General features: G+C 37.4%; 1 protein-coding gene across 23 annotated transcripts in view; it reads right to left on the minus strand.

The window, feature by feature from the left end:
* Positions 1 to 21,398, minus strand: part of LOC149557977 (uncharacterized) — a 46,596-nt gene that overhangs the window by 13,323 nt on the left and 11,875 nt on the right. For 15 of the 23 annotated variants that reach the window (XR_016364953.1, XR_016364950.1, XR_016364952.1 and 12 more), the window contains exon 3: positions 11,635 to 11,728. The exons of 3 other annotated variants lie outside the window; for them this stretch is intronic. The gene's annotated coding sequence lies outside the window, so the exon portion shown is untranslated. The remainder of the gene's footprint in view (positions 1 to 11,634; positions 11,729 to 21,398) is intronic. 5 more of the 23 variants (XR_016364954.1, XR_016364949.1, XM_089832421.1 and 2 more) reach the window with 1 other exon arrangement.

Genomic DNA, 21,398 nt, shown 5'->3' on the forward strand with positions numbered 1-21,398 from the left:
CTCTGAATCTGAAAGGATCCGTGGGCTTCATTGCACTAGGTATTGCATTTGGCTATGTCATTGAAATAATAGATAAATTTATTCAAGAATTTTGTACTGAAAGGTACAAGCCCAAACAGTATGCTTCCACTTAGATTGAGGTGGTAAATGTGAGAAAGATTACCAAGACTAGGGAGAATGCTGCCAGAGATCTTGTCATTCTCCAAAGAAAGAGAGCTAAGGTTCACTAGTTGTCATAATTCACAGGGATTGGACCACAATACCCTGAATTAGCAAGCCTCGGCACTTGAGGCCTTTTCTGAGGCTCCCAAACTCAGCTGGCAAAGGATTGTTCTTTGTTATAAAGTATTCAAGGCTCTGAAAGCTGACCAAAGAAGGGGGAAACCTTCCAGTAAATTTGTTGTTGCTGATAGCAATAAACAACATGCTTTTGAGGTTTCCTAGAGATACAGGAATGTGTCCTGTGAGAAAATTGGAGCTCAAATCCAGCTTCTGCAACATTTTCAGACTCCCAATACATGGAGAAACTAGGCCTCGCAGATTTTTTATAGCACAGATCAAGGCCTTTCAAGAGTCTTAAGCTCCATATCTTCCTTGGAATGGGTCTCTTCAATGAATTATAACTCAAGTTCAAATGTAGAAGAGCTAAGTTTCCTTAGGTCCTGTAGAATGGTACCTTGAAGACTGTTATGAGATAGAATGAGAACCTGCATTGCTTTTAAGTTACCCAATTCATTAGGGATTTAGTCTGTAAGGTTTTGTAACTTTGCATGTAAGGTTTAGTCTCTCCCCTTCAATTCTTTCAGAAGGGAAGATGCCCATTTACAACTGCCTTTTATATTTGGTGGTATAATCCTAAACATGATCACCACAAGGACACGTTGCCAACTCGATGGATTTAACATGCTATGGAAGGAGTTTTGCTTGGTAAACTTCTCTGCTAACACTTTCTAGTGGTAGCCATCCTCACCTGTGAGCATAAGGTTTGAAACCAAAACAAATCATTGTGGACTGCTTAAACAAATTGTGATTACCACTAATAAATCTATTCTTAAAATAACCATAGAAAAGATCTATAACTACTTAGAAAACCACAACACATTGAGGCTACAGTAACTGGTTGGTACAGTTATCATGTACTGGTTTTTTTAGTTTCCATTATGATAAGTTATACAACAGAGGACTGTACTTATAGATAACTATGTGAATAATGAATTGAAACTAATCCACTATACCTCAGTTCAAGAACATGGAAATTGTTTTAGAAACAAAACTCACAAAAGAAATAACTGTTGATTTTCTTCTACAGTCTGTAGACACTAAACACCACTGACATTTCTGTATATATTTGGTGACAAAACCTACTCCAAATAATTATTAGAACAATACCTGTTTTATCTATTTAATAAACAATATTCTTTTCACCAAAAACATTATTCACATCAGCCTTTCCGCACATATGCCTACAAGTTGAAGAGAATAACTTAAACTTTGTGTGGTTTCATTTGCAGATTGTGTAATTGGGTTGTCCCAATCAGCCAGACATAGATAAGCTCCAATTATTGTATTGATTGCAATCTGTTGCAGCTGGAGTATCTCAGATATTCCTTTTCTTGTTAAACCTTTTTGTAATGCACTACTATCAAATACAAGATGAACACGTTCATGGTTTCCAAACCATCGATTGTTCACTTGCGACTGTCATTAAACCCAAGTCTTTAGATCTCCACAAGGTCATGCCTTATGCACTGTAAAAATAATTTTCACTGGTCCTTCTTTCAATCAATCTAATGGGACCTGTCAAATAGAAAACTGTGGTCTAATTTTAGAGTGCTTTTCCCATTTCAGGGTTAGTTATGCAGAAATCTAGAATGATATAATGTTCTATTAATACCAGTGTAACACAGGGATTCGCACCCCCTCCCAAACCTCAAAGTACCTATCCCTAAGATGTCCCCACACCGAGTACTTGCGTACCCAAGTACTCCCCACCTCTGCCATTCCATAACCATGTCGCCGCCAGAATGGGTATTTGGATTTCTATTTGAATTTTGATTTTTGATTGTTATTATTGGGTATGTAATATGTTATTATGTTGAACATTCAATGGTTTTAGTTCATGTTGCAATTTTGCTATGTTCATGTAGCCTATGTGATGCTTGCATTGTTTTCTAATAATAATTCAGTACCTGAGTGAATATTGTATGTTTTTGCCAAGATTAAATATGCATGAAGGTATCATTGCAAATTAAGATTCCTCTAGCAGCCAAACCTTGATACATTTTTCCAGAGATTCTTTCTGTAGAGGATTTAGAAAAGTTTCTACAATGCATTGTCCAAGATCCTCCATCATATCCCCAGGTTCCCCATGAACATTAAGACAATGGGGGAATTTCAACACCATCACCAGACCACATATGATACCATGCGTGACTGCCTATACCCATACCTTTGGCTTCTTTTAGCAAACTAAGAGGATTCACAGCTCGTTCATTAGGATATACCCACAAACTAGGGTCACCACTGGCAATATCCCCACTAGTTGGGTAGGAAAAGGATAATGTTGACTAGGATTGTCAGTGCTTTAAGTTTCATTTTAAAAGTAGATATCATTTATATACTCATTTTTTTTGTATAGTAGGGTTAGAAATTACACATAAATGTATGTCTAAACTAGTCTCTTTCTCTTGATCATACGGAAGGGATGGTTGAAAAATATGTAGGCATCAAACATTTTTTAAGTACTTTACCTTCTGACATTACCAGAGGCATCATCTAAACTAGTCTCTTTCTCTTGATCATATGGAAGGGATGGTTGAAAAATATGTAGGCCTCTTTCTCTTGATCATTCAGAAGGGATGGTTGAATAATATGTAGGCATCAAACATTTTTTAAGTACTTTACCTTCGGACACTACCAGAGGCATCACTTGAAATTCATTGCAAGGATGTGTGTTTAATCTAATGGGAAAGTCCTTGAATGAGGATTGTGATGTTAAATATCTACTTGTATACTGGCCAAATGGACCAACTGAGGCTGGAAAACATTTAGCTGAGTTGATTCATTGCTATTCGATGCTGACCTGTATCCCTATAGGTCTTTGTTCTATGCTAATAGTTTTAATCACAAATGATAATAGTTATTATTTTCAGTTAAAAATAGAGCTAAGACAAGCTCAAAGGTCCATTGATTTCTAGGGATGGTGAAGAACTTGGACCATAACAACAATAGTATCCAGTGCACAATAACAAATGCATTTGGTCCATCCCAGCTTAGTACAAAATTAGGGTCTCTTTTAATTTATTAGCAATGTTTGTGCCAAGGATTCCACTTACATTCTACAATGATATAGCCAAGGAGCTAACACTCTTGTCAGTAAACATTTACCTCAAGTTTAACTATAAACAAATTCCAGGCATGTGATTTGATTATCTTTTACCGCAACACTCCATAACATGAAATTGCATTATCTTTAATTTGCAGCTTGGTTGGCGTATTGCACTTGAAAATAATTTCATGAGTACTAGACTTTAGTATTAGAATCCACTAATGCTCTATTATTACCTATAGATGGGGAAAATATATAATCTCACTCTATCATTATTCTAGCTTTTATTTGTGGTTTCTCTCTTATCTGGCTGTTGTAAATGCACTACTCCATTACCTATAATGAAATAAAAATAATACTTTGTTGTTTTGAAGAGAGACAAATAGTTCAGCAAGGAAACCTTTTTGTGAAAGTTCCTAAAAAAAACTGAAACTTATCTCCAATGCCTTTCAATCCTATAATCACCATATTCATAAAATATATAAAACAAAATCATGACCAAAAGAAGAAATATAGTTGTATATGGGTGTTCTACCATAATCATTTCTAGTTTCTTTTTGTAATCCATCAAAGTAAGCCATTGTGGCTTACTCCATTGATAACAGAGAAATTACAAAACCTAGATCCTCAAGCTTCCATTGAAACCTCATGGTTCAACTCAGAAATCTAATAGCTAATAAGGCAATCTAGCTCTAAAGAAGAGTCAACAACTCAATAGTGCATAATAAACATGAGCAAGGCAACATTCTTCCTAGTTGTTTAGGTAACTGGGTCGAGTTCTGAAGGGAAACATGTCCCATATTTATCTTTGGAGGGATTTGCATATGGTCTGTGATTTGGAGCCCATAGTAATGAAATGTCCAGTTTTCTATATCACCAATCCTCTCCTTTTTTTCCAGTTACAATACCATTATCCATTTCAGTTTCAATATATGCTCCCATTTGACACCCACATGAATTTCAATCACCGTAAGTAAAAATGATTGTAGGAGAAAATTTTGTTACAATTATTTGTTTTGGAACACATATAGTAGAGGATTGTGATAATCATTGATGTGTTTTATAGACCATGCAAGTTTATAATTATTTAATTTTAAAGTAGAAAATATAGTGTAAATTTAAGAAAAATACTTCCCGCATAGATGGTTGAGTTATGGAAAAGTAGTAGTACACATAAGGCTTAGAATTTTATGTCTTGGGAAATCAAGTTTCTAGATAAATTATTATAAATATTGGACTTTTTGCAAGACACCACTGAATCCAACACACACCTAACTTGAAAGAAATAGGAATAAGAGTTCTCGTGATGTGGACAATCATCAGAGCCAAACCAAAAGAATATTCAGTATAGAAGCTGCCACAGAAGAAAAGGTGTAAAACAACATACTTCCAGATACAACATTTTATCTTTTGAATTGAGACTGCTACATGCAATAGAGATTATTTGGCATCTCATTAATGGTGAAATTTCCTGGCTATTGATACTTTTTTCTAGAGATTGTTGACACTCTGGCTAATTCCCTGGTTATTGATACTTCTTCTAGAGAGTATGATAAGAGAGGCATTTTGGCCTCTGTGCAACAGATTCAAAGGTAGGAAAGGGTTAATGGAGTTGATACACTGGTCCATCAGAAGTGGTCTGGTGCTAACTATTAAGATGCACTTGTCAAGATTGTGCAAGGTGGTATTTCTGCAATTGCTTCTATGGGTAAAGGTAATGTTTTCTAGCTCAATTTTAATGTAGCTTTTAATGTAGCTTTTAATGTAACTTTTAACTACTATTATGTTTCATGCCATCATAAAAATGTTCAGTTATTCTAATATTAATATTTTGACATTTAAAATCACACTTGGTGACTATCCGTGACTAAATGGTTAAAGATATGTAAAATAGAGTAGTTATTATTTCAAGAGTCTTTATATTCACTCTTCATGACTAAATGGTTAAAGAGATGTAAAATGGAGTAGTTATTATTTCAAGAGTCTTTATATTGACTAGTGATGGGTAAAGATTGCATAATTTCAAACGAGTTTTCTTCCTATGTTCCAAGGCCCCTACTGATGTTAGCCTTCAAAGGCAGATGAGAATTTATGTTGAAGCAAATCAAGACATTCCATGAACCTAGAAAGACACATAGGTCTTTTAGTAGATTGAAAAATAAAGATGATAAAGCAATCAAGAGATAGTGACTGATGTCATTCAAGGTCGCGAAAACATGTTTCTTCATCAATAATTCAATGCTGAGATTAGTGATAAGAGTGCTTCACAAGTGTATAAGAACATTGATTCATAATTATAGTAATAGAAGTGATATCAAATGCATGTGCAAAGGGCATTAATCTACAATATGTCAAAAATAGAATGCAAAATCAAAAAACAATGGGTATTACAAGGTAATTGGTAAATACTTGCTTATTAATAACAGAGACCGAAAGGTCAATTTATACAAAAGGAAGAGACGATGTTTCCTTAGGAAACGATTGTAAAGAATAGAAACATTCTATTCCAGAGAAAGCAAAAAACGAAAGCAAACTAAAGCTAAAGATATTTACAAGATAACCATTAACTAATAATAGACGTCTTATCTATTATTGTAATACCCTCCCTTAATGGTTAATCTATCTAACACACCAAGCTGTCCTCTGAATTTGACAAACTTATCAGGACCAAGAGGCTTGGTGAGAATGTCTGCACTCTGATCTAAGGTAGGAACATACTGCAGATCTATAGTCCCGTCTTCAACCAGCTGTCGTATGTAATGACAATGAACATCCACATGCTTGGTTCGTTCATGGAAGACTGGATTCCGTGCTAACTTGATAACGCCTTCGTTATCAACAAACAGAGTAGTCGGTCCTGCTGGTGACATCTGCATATCCCCAAGCATCCGACGAAGCCAGACAGCTTCACATCCTGCCTTAACAGTCCCTCTATATTCAGCCTCTGTAGAAGAGAGAGAAACTGCCTGCTGCTTCTTGCTGGTCCATGTGACTGCACCGGATCCCAAACTGAACACATATCCAGATGTTGACTTTTTATCGTCAATAGAGCCTGCCCAATCTGAATCTGTGAACCCACTGAGTTTAGGATTAGAACTCCGAGAATACAGAAGTCCATAATCAAAAGTGCCTTTCACATAACGAAGCACACGCTTTGCTGCCATCCAATGATCAGCCTTAGGAGCTGTCATAAAGCGTGAAATATAGCTGACTGCGAAGCTGATATCAGGCCTAGTAGCAGATAGGTAGATGAGGCTGCCTACTAGTTGCCTATACATAGTATCATCAACGGAAGGAGAATCAGACTTGGCTGATAACTTGAGACCTTTCTCCATAGGTGTAGATGCAAGTTTGCAATCCTGCATTCAGAATTTGTCTAACAAGGCTCTGGCATATTTGGATTGAGAGATGAATATACTAGAAGACTATTGCCAAACTTCAACACCTAAGCAATAATGCATGAGCCCAAGGTCAGTCATATCAAAAGACTGGCATAAGTCTTGTTTGATTCACTGAATCAAAGATGCCGAACTGCCAGTGATGATCAGATCATCCACATAGATAACCAGAAGGATGATGTCACTGTCAGTAGTCTTGATGTACAGATTTGAGTCTGAAGAACTCCTCTTGAAGCCTTGATCACTGAGGTACGTATCAATCTTGATGTACCATGCCCGAGGGGCCTGCTTCAAACCATAGAGAGCTTTTACCAATCTGAGAACCTGATGGTCTTTACCAGCAACTTTGAAACCAGGAGGCTGCGTCATGTAGACCTCTTCATGGAGATCACCATTCAGGAAAGCACTCTTTACGTCCATCTGATGGACCTTCTAGCCAAATTGTGCTGCCATGGCTAGGACTAATCTGATGGTGCTCATCTTTGCAGTAGGAGCAAAGGTCTCCTCATAATCAATGCCCTGACGCTGAGAAAAGCCCTTTGCCACTAAACGAGCTTTGTACTTATCCAAAGTACCATCTGATTTGTATTTGATTTTGTAGACCCATTTGCAGCTAATGGGTTTCTTCCCTAGGGGAAGATCAGAAAGGACCCAAGTGTTGTTCTTCAGCAGGCTCTGGTGTTCAGATTGCATGGCCTGTTCCCACTCTGGAATTCCTTTAGCCTCGGAATATGTTTGAGGTTCAAACACACTGTGAATGTTGGCCATAAGAGCAAAGTTAACATAATCTATAGTTTTGCTCTTTTTTCGAGTAGTTCTCCCATCAATGAGCTCATCATCATGAAGATCAGCAAGTGTCTTAGCCCACCACTTAGGCCGGAGAGGAGAATGACCAACAATAGTACTAGGAGATGCTTGATCAGCAGGATCCTGATTAGAAGAATCTGGATCAAACTCAGGTGAAGCATCTTCAAAACGAGGTGATCCTGTAGGAGAAGCCGGAGGTGGCTGTACAGGTATCACTGGCAGGACTGGAGCTGTAGGAGCTACTGGAGCCCTCCCATCAGGTGGACCTAATGGAAGCCGAACTCCCAAATCATAAACCTGCATAGGCTGGTCTGCTGGATCAGGAACAGGAGAAACAGGCATGAATGGTCCTCGCTGCTCATCAAAGACTACTTCGCGGCTGTATATGAGACGAGATGTCTCAACATCAATAAGGCGGTAGGCTTTGTGAAGACTGCTATATCCAGCAAGATCAGTTTCTGACTCTTGGCATCCAACTTGGTGCGTGAAGCATCAGGGATCCAAACAAAAGCAAGAGAGCCAAAAACCTTCAGGTGACTGATTCTGGGCTTGCGACCTGACCAGGCCTCTTCCGGAGTTTTACCTTTGACTGCCACTGTGGGTGACCGGTTCAACAGATAAACTGCAGTGTTAACTGCTTCTGCACAAAAACGCTTTGGAACATGTCTGTGTTCGAGCATGGAACGAGCCATCTCGGTGATTGTCCTATTCCGACGTTCAACTACACTGTTCTGTTGTGGCGTGTGGGGTGTGGTGAACTGGCGTTGGATGCCATGTGTATCCAAGAAGCTGGAGAAAACATTAGAACAAAATTCCCCCCCATTGTCTGATCTAAGAGTAATAATAGATTTCCCAGACTCTTTTTCAACTAAGGGTTTAAACTTCTGAAATACAATAAATGCATCAGATTTCTTTTTAAGGAAATACACCCACATTTTTCTACTGAAATCATCTACAAACAACAGAAAATACTTGTACCCAAGAACAGAAGGAGTGGCCATAGGGCCGCAAATATCAGCATGAACAAGCTGAAGTACTTGAGAAGCTTGCCAAGAATCGCCACTGGGGAAAGGTGTGCGATGTTGCTTCCCAGCCTGACATGCGTCACAAACTCCAAGGTGTTGGGTTTGAATCTCTGGCAAACCAAGAACAAGCTCATACCGAGCAAGTTGTGAGAGATAATGCACATTTAAGTGCCCATATCGCTGATGCCAAAGTGAGCTGATGGAAGATCGCCGAGCAGCCATAGCTAAGTCCTGAGAATCACCAGAATCAGTAAGTCTGAAAAGACCATGATCCTCAAGACCAACTGCAATAGTAGACTTAGTCGCCCGATCAGTGATGGTGCACTGATGTGAACTGAAGGTGACTACCAAGTGTGGAGAATGTCGCAGCAACTGACTGACCGAGAGTAGATTTAGTTCCATCCCTGGAACGTAGTACACATCAAGGAATATGAGCTTCCTCCCAACAGACTGAATTTGAATGTTGCCTTTACCAACAACTATGTACTCTTCTCCACCACCAAAGATAACAGAATCTGAATAAGGCTAGTAGTCAGTAAACCAGTCTCTACGGTGAGTGAAATGTCGAGAGGCACCTGAATCAATGTACCAGGCAGATGACTGTACATGATCTGCGGGTCTTTTAGCCATGAAGGCATAAAAGGCAGATTCCACCTGCTCAGTGTGCTCTGCACTGTTCGCTTTGGGTTGCGAACCTGATTGCTTAGACTGGGCAGCTAAGCGTTTCCGACATGCAACCTTCATGTGACCATACTTGTGGCAATAGTTGCATTGAATGTTCTTCTTTTTGGTACCATCGGATGCTGGAGCAGAAGACTTCTGCTGAGATGGTTGCTGAAACTTGCCCTTATCCTTCTGAAAGGATTTCGCATTGCTCAGTGGAGGTGGAACTGGAGCTGCTACCGAACTGTTGTTTCCACCGATCTTGCTGAAGTAGCAGGGTGCAGAGATTAGTGAACTTTAGATCAACACCAGTAGATGTGATGTTGAGAGTCTCGATAAAATGCTCATAGGAATTTGGTAAACTCCGAAGAGTGATTACCACAATATCCTCTTCCTCCATCTTGCGACCGATGGCAAGTAACTGATCACGGATTTCCTGAATCCGATTCAGGTGTGCCTGGAGCGAGGTGCGCTCATCCATGACAATAGAAAACAGAGTGTTTTTCAGAAAGAAGGCTCTGCTCTTGTCGGAAGTCTCATGAAGACCTTTTAGATGTGTCCAGATTTCGGCCGCTGTCTTGCCGGATGGAATCTGAGAAAGCTGGTCATCAGCTACGGAGAGTTTGAGAAGCATTACTGCCTCTCGATTGTTCAGATCCCATGTATCTTGATCAGGACCCGGAGAAGTCGGACGCTGCTTAACACCCAGAACAAGTTGATCGGTGTTTCGATATTTGAAGATTGCGATGATGCGCTGCTTCCAGGTTCCATAATTGCGACCATTGAATTTGGAATTATGCTCGAGCAAAATATTTGTCAGAGATGCCATGGCACGTTTTTCAATGAAAAACTGTGAAAATCTGTGAAGGCACGTTCTTCGAGGCAAAAATACGGAAGACCCAGAAAAATCAGAGAATGACCCAAAAGAGAGCTCGAAAAACCCAGAAGGAATCTGCTGTCGTTTTCTGAATCCGCTGGCTCGAAAATCGAGGCACAAAAATCGAGGCACCCAGAAAAAACGGACGACAACCCAGTTGAGCTCTCGAAAAACCCACCAAGAATCTGCAAACAAAAAAAATTTTCGACCCCAAAAATTAGGGTTTCGAAAAAAAACGGCCCTAGCTGAAAAAAGCTTGAAAAAACTTCAGATTTCTTGATGAAAAATGGTCGAATCTGCTTCCCAGAGCACGATGACAGACTGAGACGGCTAAGAGCATGAAGATTTGATATAGAAACATGCAGATTTTCACCCCAAAAACGCGAGTCTCCAAAAAATGGCCACGATTTCCACGCGATTTGCAGACCCGTAATTCGGGAATTTCTCCAAGCAGAAAAACCCTAGGTGGGTTTTGGAGAAATTAGCTGAAATAATTTTGGAAAAATTTAAACAAATAATTTCAAGAAGAAATTATAAATTTTTTCGAAAAAATTTAAGTATTTAGCTTTGATACCATATTACAAGGTAATTGGTAAATACTTGCTTATTAATAACAGAGACCGAAAGGTCAATTTATACAAAAGGAAGAGACGATGTTTCCTTAGGAAACGATCGTAAAGAATAGAAACATTCTATTCCAGAGAAAGCAAAAAATGAAAGCAAACTAAAGCTAAAGATATTTACAAGATAACCATTAACTAATAATAGACGTCTTATCTATTATTGTAATAATGGGACCAATGTCATCAGAAATAGATATCCATGTAATTAAACTAATGTATCCATAGTGTATTCAAGTAGAGGGGTGAAAAAACATTGTCACAAATTTTCTATAAAAAATAGTAGTAAAACACTGTCATGAAGAGACACTATAATATAAAATTAAAGGTACAATAACATGTTGCAAGGATGGATAAAATGAATGAAAATGCATTGATATATATATCAAAATAAGTGATGAACATGTAAAAGATAGTCAATAGGGGATTTATTGTAGCAATGATTTGCAAGGTGCCAATAAGTCGAGAAGCAATGGATCATGACCGAGGATAATGATACTGTAAGAAAGCATAGACAAAGAATATGAAGCGTAAAACACAAATAATATAATGAAGAGCATAAATGAACTACACTATGAATTCAACCACAAAATACTTTCATGATATGACTTCAAACATATTCAAATCATGCCTCTGTGCAATAAATAAACCCAATTCCCCAAGCATATAGCATCAGAATATGTTTCCCATTCATAAAGTACCTGATGGCAACTCCGTCATTGGATTGCATCATAAGAAAGAGCCTCAGTGGCAATGGTATCAAAAAATGTCCAAGGAAACCACAACCTTTCCCGCAACAAAGAAATTAAAAAATGCCCTGTTTAACAAACCCACACCTTGGCAGTGGAGGGAAACCCCTAATTATCTGGATTTTGTAACTCCTAGGAAAACACATTTGAGAAAATATGCATTTTACCGTTTTGGGATGCAACTTTTTTCCTTTTTGTCAAACCCAATCGCCACCTACATCATCCCTTCCCTTGCCTGCTATCCCTTTTAGATCTCTCCTGCTTCAGCATAGTGAAAAAGAAAAGGAGTCAACATAAAATAGATAAATTTTTATTTCCAATAGCCTCTTCATCAATTAAAAATTAAATCATAGAAAAGAGATAATAACAATAATTCAAAGAGCAACAGAGACACCAAAAACCACAAAATAATGAAGGGCAAAACACAATGAAAGTGCATCTCCCTAATATCATTGCTCCTCTATTTGCAGAAAAGGAATTAAATAAATAATATAAAATAAATAAGGAGTGCATAAAGATGTGACTAAATACACATAAATGCAAGGAAGTAGATTTTATAGTGAAACAAATCAAGGAACAACATTTACCTCAATGCTTCTAATCTCAAAACATTTATGAATGGTTTTATGCTTATATTGGTGTAACTAACATATTTTGCATTTCTTCAATAGTAATGTAAAATGAACAATCATAAAAGCTAGTTTATAACTGCAATAGCCAATAAATAGGACAAGGGTTGAATTTTGACTAAAGCCGAAAAATCACTTGAAATCCCTCTTTAATATAAAGTAGAAATGATAACACTAATTCATGGTAAAATATAAGGAAATATAGGGGATATAAAAAGTTAGGAAGGAATGTCAAACCAAAAAAAATACTTCTTGAAAATCCTAATATTAAGAGGCAAAGGGAATGATAATATATAAGGTGATTTTTAATTTCAATCATAATTAAGGCTTGATTAATTCTAGAAAATGAAGAAAATATTCTCTATTACTAACTATACACATTATTAACACTTCAGATATGTGTCTAGGATATTTAGGGCTGACTGCATGTTTTGAACAGATAACTCTAATGGCCTTGATTGTTACAAGTGTGTTCTTTCGAACAACTATGCCTCAGAGAAATCTAAGCAATGGATCCATCTACTTTGAAGCTCTTTTCTTTGGGCTAGTTAATGTGACGTTCAATGGTGTTACATCCCAAATTTTTGACCTAATTTTTAAACTTGTTCATAACCGTTGGATTGAACGAATTATTCTTTCATGATCATGTGAAATAGATAGTTATTTATATACATTGTATTAAATGTTAATGTAGATGGTTGATGTTAGCCGACTGGATGGGTCCGGTGGTGTTTCTGTAGCCGATAGGGTGATGTCCGGCAGTGTTTCTGTATTCTGTAGCCGACGGGTAAATAGTTTGTAGCGGATGTAATGTTGTGGCCGACGAACTCCTTCGGGAAGGTTCGGCGGTAGTATTTATATCCCGTCTAGGATCATTGTAAAACATCATTCATCTACTATTGCGAATATAATTCTGCTGTTCGTGTTCATTGTCTGTATGTAGAGGGATTTGTGGTGGATTGTAGAGGAAGCAATAAAATTTTTTTTAAAAAAACGACGACAGATTCAAGTTGTTCAGAATGAGTTACAGATGATGCCAAAGGAAAGGGGACGCATCTGTAGTTGCCAGAAAGAGTGCAGAATCGACAGAAAATGACAAAAATGTTGTGTTCCGTGCATTTATGTGTGGGTTGCGAAGTGCTAATTTGGTCTTGGCGGCGAGGGGCGCTGCCCCTCGACCTCGCCGGGGGCGTTGCCCCCTGGACCCCCATTCGTTGCGGATATCAGTCGTGGGAGTCTGACCAGTTCAAAAGAGTTGAAGTTGCTGCAGGCATGGACTGTTTGTGTACCGAGGCGCTAGGAGTAGGTGTTGGCTGGGAGGCTGTCTTGGTGGATGCGTAGAGAGCTCGGGAGGAGCTAATCATCCAGTTGGAGGCAGTGCAGCGACACTTGGCTCAGGGTACCGTGGAATTGAAAACAAAGAAAGCAGCACAGGTGGCTATCAAGGTCAGCTTCATCAAGGAGGCAGTGTTGTGTTAGCAGAGGCTAGAGGCACGGGACGAAGGTGACAGTGATGTGTCAGAAGCAGATTTCTCTTGTTGTAGTCACTCTATTAATGTATTTTGTTTGTTAATTTGTCTCAGATATTTTGTCAGTCGTCAGGAGACAACTTTTCTTTTTGGGGGGGATGGTGTTAGCCGACTGGATGGGTCCGACGGTGTTTCTGTAACCGACGGGGTGATGTCCGGCGGTGTTTTTGTATTCTGTAGCCGACGGGTAAATAGTTTGTAGCGGATGTAATGTTGTGGCCAACGAACTCCTTCAGGAAGGTTCGGCGGTAGCATTTATATCCCGTCTGGGATCATTGTAAAGCATCATTCATCTACTATTGCAAATATAATTCTGTTGTTCGTGTTCATTGTCTGTATGCGTTCATTTTCTTTACCTATACGGTAAACAGTTGATAGCCAATAACTATCATTAGGTAATTAGCAGTTGTTGATTTAAAATAACGATTAATATGATTTTATGAATTATTAAGGAATTATTATTATGGCAGAAGTGTTTTTATGGGTGATTGTAGGAGAAGATGAAAAGAAGAGGGGAGAGCGGGGGGGGGAAGCATTGTTAAACGAGATCATTGGAATGGGATGTTCGCTTAAGTTTTGTCATCAAGATCGGCAGGTATGACCTTAAACTCCCTTTGAGAGGATGCAATGACTAGGACACATTTTTGGGAGCTATTAAGAAAACATAAGATAATCTAAATTAAAATATAACACATACCTCTAGAGATTTTTGATCTTCATCATATTATTTCAATAAATACTTACATTCGTACAGATAAATATAAAAATGAAAGGGCACCAATAAATTATAATAACATAATTTAATGATGTCACCCCATTAATATACTTACATGAATGTGCATAAGCATATATTATAATAATAACTATTTGAAACTATAGTTTTTCCAACTTTTTTTTTTCTTCTTCAACCTTTTATTTTTCCCTCTCTTTCTTCATCGATTTAAACACTTGGTAAATTGAATTGACATATGTTACATAACCGGCAGAAGCCAAGAACGCACAACCTTCCTTTTAATTAAGTCATTGATGAAGTCCAACACTTTTCTTATATATTCGTTTGCCTTGCTGTATTAAGACATTCAAAACTTTGCATCCATATTACCTTCACCCTTCCTTTACCACTACGATCTTTGCTATATTAACATCTCTAGCATTTGAATCCACAACAGCCCGTGAGCCAAGGTTTCCATTTTATACTTCCAGGTTGAGCATCCAATACAATAGTAAATCTGCCGTAAGAATCCAGCCTTGGGGTAATCTGCATTGGGACATCTACAACTAAAGGAGAATAGATTCCAAATTTGGGTTGCAAGGATTCAAGCATATCCAGTGTTACATCAGGTCATGACATGACTTTTTCAGTATTATTTTTATTTCTTCCAAAGCAGCCAGTTAGGCTTCTAGGATTTTATCATTTCAGACTTATTTTCAATATGAATTGCTACTTAATGTCCTTATTATCAGTCCTCTTTCCTTAAATTTCCTTAAGTCAATTGGATACAACCCATGTGTAAGAATATTAAAATCTGAACTGCAAATACTATCCAAAGAGCAATACTAATCTCAAAGAAAATATGTTTTATGTTGTCGCAATTTGTGATAGAGGATATAAAGAGCAGATGCTCATGAATTTTCTAACACCTGGGATTCACCAAAAATATAGCCATGAAATGGTGAAGAGGTGTAAATAAAAGGGTAGAAAGCTCATAATCTTTCAAGCACCTGGGAGTCACCGGCTATGAAGCCACATATGGTGAAGAGGTGTAATGAACCTGCAAGGAAGCAAGAAAGAAATTAGACATGAATAACTTAAATAATGAATTACTTAATAGCTCATGCTTATCCCTGAAACGAAACTTGTTGTCAAGTCGAGCAATGGTGATCGGGTCAATGAACCCATTGGAAATCCTTGGCCAAGGTAGTTTATAGGCATATTTGCCATCTAATGAGTACTTGATGTTCGTAGCGTCAGTTATGTAAGCATAACTGAGTAGACACTTAAAACACCAGGATGCTCGGATGGCTAGACTGAAGAACATCCCAAGCCTGATCCCGAGGTAAGGAGGGTCATTCTTATATAATAGAATGTGTGGGGATAAGTATGGTCTGAAGTTGAGAGATTAAGCCTATGACAATGCTTCTCCTCTCACCAATGCCAAGGCTTGCACAACCAGATAAAAGATCCTCCGATGATGCTTGTATGTTCCTTTCTTTCTTATTAAGCATTTACTTTACTTGTTAATCATTGATCATGAATGCAGATATGATAGTTAGTCATTAATCTACTTATTTCAGCTGAACATGACTACAGTTAAGAATAGTTAATTGTTATTTCAATTGAATATGATTATGTTTATTTTCAGTTGATCATGATTACAGTTATTATAGATAGTCATTAATCTATTCATTTCAGCTGAACATGACTACAATTAGGAATAGTTAATTGTTATTTTAATTGAATATGATTATGTTTACTTTCAGTTGATCATGATTACAGTTATGATGGATAGTCATTAATCTATTTATTTCAGTCGACCATGAAGTTATAGTTATGAATAGTTAATAGTCGATGTTGAATATGATTGCAGTTATTTTCTGTTAATTGTTAAAAGTAGTCATTGTCATGTGAAAAGGATCAAGTTATTTATATAAAACTTGGGAGGTTTTAGTATAAAATGTCTATAATTTAGATATGAAAATCTGTTTGTCACAAACAGAATGGCAGAATCGCCAACGATGCTAGACAATTTTCTAGTATTTTACAAGCAGAGAGATTTCAAGTTCTACCCTGCCTGGGCCTACTCTCTTCCCACTTCGGTAATGAGAATTCCTCTTTCTTTAATGGAGTCTACAATATGGATCATTCTCACATACTATACAAAAGGTTTTGCCCCAAATCCACAAATGTAGGATCTGGATAACCTCTTGAATTTCTATACTATGTTGTTCTTGCAGTTGGAAACCTAATGGTGGTATTCTCTTCTCTTCTGTATGCAGGGTTTTCCAACAGTTGTTGTTCTACATTGCAATTTCTTAAACTGTATTAGGGTTGTTTTGCTTCATAGCTGCTGTTGGCCAAAATTGAATAGTTGCAAACACTTTCAGCTCATTTTCTATCTTGGGCATTTTTGATCTTGGAGGATTCATCATATCCAGAAGTAAAAACAAAGCCTTATAAGCTTCAAAATTATTTATCATATAAGTTTATAACTAGTGATAGTTGAGTATAAGATGAGTTATTAATGAATGTTTGGTAACTGTAACAGATGATGTTAAAGGTTGGTGGATATGGGGTTACTGAATTTATCCTTTCATGTATGCTCAAAATGTTATTGCAGTAAATGAGTCCTTAGCAAGCAAATGGTAAACAGTTGGTACTTTGTATATTCATTACCTTCTTTGACTAATAGAAAACAAATCCACCTCACCAAGTTTAGTTGTTTTAGCTCATAGGACAACATTGGCATTTCAATTATTGCACTCTCGTGGGCTATTTTCTGATAAAGAGTGGTATTGGCTTGCTATTGGGGTGCTTCTTGGGTACATTATTCTAGTTAATATATTGTACACAATGGAATTGCATTATCTTAATTATGAGTACCTGCAACTTAACCTGTACATGGCTTTCTGTTTCATTAGCATCGTAAATCCTTTTGCATGTTATTAAATAAATAATAATTTTATTTGCATATTTATCAACACTTGGAAAGCCCCAGGTTCTTATTTCTGAAGAGGACTTAAAGAAAAAGGAGCAATCAACCACCAGTGTTCTAGGTAAATAGCTGGAAATGTAAAATATTCAAGAAGCATAACAATACATTTGATGGATTCTTACACTTGCAAAAGCATTTCATTAATGGTGTTAAAATCTGTAAAAAAAACTGCAGGAGAGATTTCAGGACAGAGAAGTAAAAGTGCTCTACAAAGTTCCAACCCTAGTGAGGGTGGCCAGAAAGGAATGATTATTCCTTTCCCACCTTTGGCTATGGCCTTCGACAATGTCAATTACTATGTTTATATGCCCACTTTAAGTTCATGTTTTCCTATTGGAATAGTGGTTAATTATTTCAGTTTTATACATGAAATGAAGACGCAAGGAATACCAGAAGACAAGCTACAGTTATTGTGTGTGGTTAGCAGGACATTTAGGCCTGGAGTGCTAACATGTTTGATGGGGGTGAGTGAGGATAGGAAGATGACCTTGATGGATGTTCTTGCAAGAATGAAAACTAGAGGCTATATTGAAGGTTCCATTACCATACCCAGTCATCCAAAAAAACAAGAGACATTTTCTCGCATTTCTGGTTATTATGAACAAAATGATATTCATTCTCCCTATGTGACTGTATATTAATCCCTCATATACTCTGCTTGGCTTTGTCTCCCCAAGATTGCTGATCATCAAAAAAGAGAGGTGTGTATTTTATTATTCTACATTTAGTTTGTTTGTTATCCAATATATAAACATAAATTTGTTGGAGAAGTTATGGAGTTTGTACAGCTAAGTGACTTAAAAGAAGCTCTTGTTGGTTTGCTTGGCGTTAATGGTTTGTCCATAAAATAGTGAAAGAGGAGAATAATTACAGTGAAACTGGTTGCAAATCCTTCAATTATTTTCATGAATGAGCCAACATCAGCACTGGATGCAAGGGCTACTGCAATTGTTATGCAAACAATTTGTAAGACAATATATATGCAGGATGAACCTTTTTTGTACCATTCATCAACCTAGCATTGACATATTTGAAGCTTTCGATGAGGTAATTATTTCCAACTCCAGTGCATTTTCTAGTACTATATATATTGGTACATTTGTAAGTACTCCGAATGTGACTTTAAATGAATTTGCAGTTGGTGTTGTTGAAAAGTGGAGGGCAGATGTTATATGTAGGACCTCTTGGTCACCATTCACAAGATATAGTCAACTACATTGAGGCAATTGAAGGAGTTCCCAAAATCATAGCAGGTTACATTCTGGCAACATGGATGCTCGAGTATCTGACTTATGCCCACAATAGAAGCCATCAGATTTTTTTAGCCTTCTTTACTTATGCCAATTGTGGTATCCTTTAATTAAGTTTTTGCTTCATAGTCTAGTGTGCTCTGTACAATTTGCACAATCTTGCTTTGCTATATCTTGAAGGTCAATGTAGAAACAAAGCGCACAATACTTTTCAAGATGCTTCAAATCAAAACATCTTTTTTCCTCACATTCAGTCTAGATAAATGATTAATACTGTATTTCAAAGTAGAGTATAACTTTAGTTGAAAGAGACAGTTGTTGTGCAAGGTGAGGAGACGAATGCTGCTACTCATGAAGAGGGGGAGATTGTGGACATGCATACCTTGGAGCTATGTCATAAGGTTCGCTGAATTTCCGGCTTGAAGTTCGAAATTCAGCGAACATCTTAAAGCGGTAGAAAATTCGTCAAAAATGCATATCAAATTCGCATGGCAGTCAGGTAGTTTTTTCATTAAGTATTTTTCTAAAGTGTTTCCTTAGGTTTTTTAATCCGCTGGTTCAATAGAAGGTTAGCCTACGAATAAAAAAAAGCATGAAACCATATAGCTTGTTCACTCGCTAAAACTAGGGAAAAAAAAAATTGCATCAATTGTTCTTGTTTCAATATGTTTTTCCTTCTGCGTCGTGGAAGGAGTGAGTTCAATAGATGAGCATCACATTCATCAACCCGTCGGCAGCTTTTCTCACAAAATCAACCACCGCTTCATCTCGCACAATAGCATCGATTTTTTACAAGTCTTCTTTAAGAGATTTAATCCCGGTCTATAAAACTTAGTAATTTTAAGTTGTAAGATAGTGAATTAAAAATCAAATATTATTAATTTTTAGTTTTACGATAGTGAATTAAGAGTATATAAAATTTAAAAATATAAATAATTAATTAGTTTTTTAACTTATAAAAGTTATCAATATTTTTAAGTTTATTTCAATTTGTTTAAATTAAATAGATTATTTATAAAGTTTTAAGAGTTATAAATTGTGTTTCTTTATATAGAATGATTTCCTATGGTTTATATTTTATAAATGTTAATCTATTTTGATATTTTTATAGATATATTATTTATATTTTTAAAATATTAAATTTATATAAGGTGAATTTAATGTCGAATTTTTTTCGACTTTTTTCCTTGTCGAACTTCATCCAAATTTTATAGTTGATGAACTTGAACTCGAACTCGAACCTTGTGACTTAGCCTTGGAGAAGCTGCATCTGGATGAGGGTTTGCTGAACAAAGAAATGGTTGCTGAGGGGGTTGGGAACTATTGCACTCCACCCCTTGACTTGGGGGCTAGCCCACCACTTGCTAATGGAACCCTTGTGGTTTCCCTTCCTGGTATTGTGGAAGTCCTTTCCCCTACTTCTGAGGGCCCGAGCCTTGACTTCCTAAGCAATGAAGTTGAATGGACGGTCTCAAATAGAAAGATTCGAGGGGGGAATAGGGCAAATGTTGGATCAACTGCAAGGATAGGGAGACCTCTGACCAGGAATATCCATCAAAACGAAATAGAAAAGGATATTGCACAAGGGAAACACAAAACCCTAAAGGAAACCCAGAACCATAAAAGATGAAGATCATATCTTGGAACGTGAGAGGGCTGAATAGCCCCAGGAAGCAGTACAAAATCAAACAAAAGATCATTAAACTTAATACTAATATGATTCTTTTGCAAGAAGTGAAAATGACTGCGCAAGTCTTTGTGAGAGTGGCTAATTATATTTGGCCAAGTGCTAAATATACCTACAGTGATGCTAATAGAGCTTCTAGTTGCATTGCTATGATGTGGAATCCTAACAGGGCTATGGGCATGGATGTTTCTATCAACACCCATTTTGTTGCCACAAAATTCACCGCCCAAACCGACAGCTGAACTGCTTTTAATTTCTATGCCCCTAACACTCGTAATGGTAGGCTTGTTGTTTGGAATGAGGCTACCACTATGGCTGATTCCATGAGACAAGGAAATTTTTTGTGTATGGGAGACTATACCACCCTGTTGTACCCTTCGAGGAAATTGGGTGGATTGGAGGATTTTTGGAGAGCATGCAGGACTTGGAGGGTTTTTTGAGAAGAAAGGATTTGATTGATATTAATATCCAGGGTTCTGCTTTTACATGGTCTACTAATAGACTGGGAAAAACTTGATTAAATTTAGGCTAGACAGGGCTCTAATCTCCTTTGGATGGGACAGTCTCCAACACACCTCCCTTAGGGTGTATGCAAGGACCATCTTGGACCATTCGATGCTACTTCTCTCCTGGACACAAAATGATGCTAGACGGATGACTTTTAGGTATGAGATCATTTGGCACTCGCATAATGAACTCAGAGACTATATTGCACAGTGGTGGAAGGATCTAGTGGAAGGCACAGCCATGTTCCGTATTCCCAAGAAATTGGACAGAAATAGAAAGGAGGTGGAAGCTTGGAGCAAATCCTCATTTGGGATTTTATCCAAGGAAAAGAAGACTACTGAAAAAAAAGATGGAAGCTCTCCAAATGCAACTTACGCATAGCAATGCGTAGATTGAGCAGCAGCAGCAAAAGAGGAAGTGTACAAATGAATGAAAAACCCTCCTGAATAGGGAGGAAGTACACTAGAAACAAAGATCTCGGGTCCAATGGTTGAAGGGGGGAGACAAAAACAAAACATTTTTCCATAGATTGGCCTCGAGAAGGAAAAAGCGAAACACTATCAACAGTTTGTTGGATGATAATGACCATGAGGTCATTGAAATGGAACAGATAGAG

Source organism: Cupressus sempervirens, chromosome 5 (genome assembly GCF_028749045.1).
Source record: "Cupressus sempervirens isolate cs-2001-9-10 chromosome 5, ASM2874904v1, whole genome shotgun sequence".
Taxonomy (NCBI): Eukaryota; Viridiplantae; Streptophyta; class Pinopsida; order Cupressales; family Cupressaceae; genus Cupressus; species Cupressus sempervirens.